This window comes from Pinus tabuliformis, chromosome 3_1 (genome assembly GCF_031772625.1).
Source record: "Pinus tabuliformis cultivar Carrire ecotype Pingquan chromosome 3_1, CPIR1, whole genome shotgun sequence".
NCBI classification, from domain to species: domain Eukaryota; kingdom Viridiplantae; phylum Streptophyta; class Pinopsida; order Pinales; family Pinaceae; genus Pinus; species Pinus tabuliformis.
This window is the reverse complement of record NC_142301.1, coordinates 20,411,239-20,415,627: the sequence shown is the minus strand read 5'-3', so window position 1 is coordinate 20,415,627 and position 4,389 is coordinate 20,411,239.

Below are 4,389 nucleotides of genomic sequence, written 5' to 3'. Positions count from 1 at the left end.
CAAGTTAACATTGACATTCCCATATTTGAAGACCCGATAGATGCATATGCCATAGATAGCTTGTTAAATTTGTTGGAAGAATATTCTTCAGTTCATGACTTTTCTAATCGGGAAAATATTACTTTTGCACTCCTCAAAGCCACCGCATATGTCAAGGATTGAGGGGAAACCTATTGTGAACAAAAAGACGATAGGGAATCCTAATTGTTTTCAGCCACACCTACTTAGAATTATTTCCGAGACACCATCAAGGAAAAATATTACCCTGTTGGGAGCTATGAAGATAAATACATAAAGTGGACCACGTTACGACATGGAATGGACCAAGATGTGCCAGAGTTCACAAATGTTTTCCATACCCTTAACACAAAGCTGGGTATCAAGGATTCTGAGTGGAATTTGGTACTCAAGTACCACGAATGTATACACAAGTACATCCAGGATGAGATGGATTTCTTGGACATCTCCTCGCTTAGTGCCACCTATCAATACATTGTCAAGATCGAGCAGAAATTTAAACACAAAAAGTGAGACTTTGGATCTATGAATCCGAAGGAAGGGAAAGATGCCCCCATCCGAAGGAAGGGAAAGACACCCCCAAACTGCAGAATAAATGACAAATCCAAGGCGGGGCGACCCACGACAACCTTCCGAAGAAGCAAGCGAAGAAAAACGCCACGAAGACAAAGAAGGACATAGGGAAATGGCGTGAGTTCCATAAGATCCCCACTCACAATACAAGTGAGTTCTGAGCCAAGTAGTCACTGGTGGCTGAGATGAAGGCTCTCGAATCACATGCATGTTCTAACTCTGAGTTAGAAACTGACAAGGGAATGAAAAATGGAAGTAGATTATTGATGCAAATCCTAGAGCCACCGTTGCCACCACCAATATCCATAAGGATGAGCCCGAAGATATAGAGGAGAGGGAGCTACTATTCCATTCACAGATGTGGGTGAAGGGTTCTCCGCTGTAGTTATTATCGACATTGGGAGCCAAAAGAACCTTATTTTAGAAAAGGTCATGAAGCAATTGGACCTACCAACCACAAAACACTCACAACCATACACCATAGAGTGGCTTCACCAAGGACGATATCTTCGCATCAGCCAACAATGCCACCTTCCCTACGACATCAAGCCCTTCACAGATGAGATACTGTGTGATGTGTCTCCTCTTGAAGTTTGTGATGCGTTATTATGCCAACCATACTTATGGAAGTGACATGATGTGTATCAGTCTAAGCCTCAAACTTTATTATTTCTTTGGGAAATAAGTTGTATCTTGGGTGTGGAGCCTAATTATCTTCTGTATTCAAAGGTATCACCACATTGGACCCCGGTTCGTAATGGGGCGGAAACGCCACCTGTAAAATATTTGCTGCAGGGTGGTCCAAGCGAGGCGGTTGCGACCTTTGGCAGCCCCCCCTGGCGGGGGGATCGGGGGCAGCACCCCCGAAGCTAAGAATAGATGTAAAATTTCCTTGTAAAATGTTGTAATTTTGTAGTCAATCTAGGCCGTTCATTAGGCGGAGATTTGATGGTATAGGTCATGTTTAATTTAGGGTTTTTTGCCCTAGAAAGCAACCCCTCCCTATATATATGAGGGAATTGTATTGTGTCTACGCATATCTATATTCTGAGTGAGGAAGAGAGAGGAGATTGAGAGCGAAGAGGGAATTACAGTGGATCTGCTGTAGGTTGTATCTCTTCAGTTTGTTGGATAATATAAAAACAAGGACTGGTTGTTTCTCCGTTGACGTAGCCTAAACTAGGTGAACCACGTATATCTGTGTCTCTCTTGTTTTATGTGTTTTCTGTGTTTATATTTCTAGAATATTTTATGTGTTACATTGCTCTATAATATATAATTCTCTAACAACTGGTATCAGAGTAGAAGGTCTTTTTTTTGGCTGATAAACTCGCAAGAGAGAAGGGTTCCTGGTTTGAGTGGGAGCAATGGCGGAAGATGGTAGGTTCAAGGTCGAAAAATTTAACGGCCAAAACTACCAGCTGTGGAATATGCAGATGGAAGATTATTTGTACTAGAGAGATCTGTACAAACCATTGAGCAGAAAGACAAAGTAGCCGACGAGTATGACAGACACAGAATGGGATATTCTCGATAGAAAAGCACTTGGAACAATACGGCTGTGCCTAGTGGTGTCGGTAGCATTTAATATTTCAAAGGAAACGAAAATAGAGGGTTTAATGTCGACATTGGCCAAAATATATGAAAAACCCTCGGCTTCAAATAAGGTATTTCTTATGAAGCGTTTATTTAATATGAAGTGTTGTGGAGGTAAATCCTCTCTGCAGACAGAGACGATCCCTACTAGCCCAAACTGGGTCTAGCAACAATCACACAATGCTATCACGCAAGTTCCTAATTGCAAATACAAAGTGGATGGTGAGAACCTACTTGGATTCCAACGCTAATGTTCGTCGAAGAGATGTCTCCTTCGTTCCTTTGCCTTGGCCGGTCACGATCCACACGATCTCTGTGATAGGATACCTGCAGATGCAAAGAACAACACGAAAACAAGAGTAAAATCTAGTAGATGCAATTATATATCAGTCAGAAAAGATATAACTCAACATCAAACATAAGACAATGAGAGTGGAACCATAATGATAGTCATCTATTATTAATAAATAACAAAGAAGAATACAACCATTGTTCTGACGTCAAATCCTCCTTTGGCTGGGTAGTCAGCTACACAAGTCTTGCAAAGCTTGTTGGGATGAGGGACAAGCCTCTCTCTCTTTGGGTGACAAGAGTCTCCTTACTTAGATTTGGCCTTATGGGTGCAAAGAAGGCTCTTGCAGCTTCAAACTCTTGAACTCCTGGGATTATGAGTATTATGACTGTAACTAGCTTGCTCAAGGCATAGAGGCAAGCTTTTATAGATAGAGAGGGAAAGAGATAGGATCAACTACATTATTCATGGGATTGGCTTTATCACTTGGAAACTTCCATGAAAGGTGGCAAACCACTTTCCGTTCTATGGAGATTCGAAGCCAAACCATCCTAGCTCAACATAGATTCAGTTGGTGAATGGGTTGAAGAGAACCTTCGGGAGTTTGGTCGTTGAAAACTTTACTCAATTCGGTTGGTGCGAGTGCGACTCTGGGACAGAGCGCCAATGGCGCGCCATTTATAGAGTATTTCCCCCATTGGAACGAGCAGTGAACTGAGAACCCGCGCTAATGTAAAAAGAGCTGTTTTCATGAGGATTTGGCAGGAGATGTCTTCAGGGAAAATAAAGCTCATACTTAGAGGAATATAATGCAAGTGGTTTCAGGTCATGTCACTTCTCACAGGTCCTGGAATGAGTCCTCCAGTGTGCGGGTAAGGGGTAATAGGGACGGTGACAAATGGTGACAAATTGTTGTGTAACAGATGCCCCCTAAAGCATGAGGCCCGAGAGAGAGAGGGGTGAAATGCTTTACAAGAACATGCGTGATTGAAAACACGGCCGCCGGAGAACCTGCATAAAGAAGTATAACTGATATCTCAAGTACATGATATATGTGTGGTATGGGCACAACCATCCGTAACAGAGTACATAATAATCTAGATCCGAGGTATGGGCACAACCATCCGTAACAGAGTACATAATAATCTAGATCCGAGGTATGGGCGCAGCCATCCGGAGAGGATGTATAAATAGACTCAGGCATGGTCATAGCCATCCAGTAAATGAGTCATGTAAATCATAATAATCCACAAATCGCAGCCTGGATCTCAATAGACAAAATCCAAGGTCTTGCGCTCCATCTCGACGCGTATAGAGTACAAGTTCAAGCATGTGAATACAGGAGTTGAAGTCGAACATGCATGAACATCGTCTGATTACCAGTCAATAATGAAAACTGTTAACAGACGCGAGAGGTACCACCAATAATGACAATGGCCCTCAAGGTACTATAGGTACAATCTACGGCGTGTGAATGAATGAGTTGGCGTCGAACACCCGTAGAATCATTCGATCGGAGGCTAATGATGAAAACCTCTCGTCGAACACGAAGAACCTGCCATTGAGGTATGCAGGCTCCAAGGCACCAAAGGGAGTCTCTAGATCAGCTTCCCGGATAGTGAGCTGAAGTTGACAGGAAGTGATCTTGATCAAAGGTGGGCCATAATGTTTCCCACATCATTGACACGAGACAGAGGAAAGATGTTGTGGTGATGCAAAATTATGTGAGGTATCAGAGGAGGTTGTAATAATGCAGAGGTCAACTTCTCTTGAACATATCGGCGGCATGACAATGGATTTGGCAGTATTTGACATCAAATGAGCAGAGGTCGTGGTGACAAAACAATGAGCAGATGAGAGGTTGAATAGGATAACCCAAACCCATGGAGGCTAGTGTAAAACAAGATGAG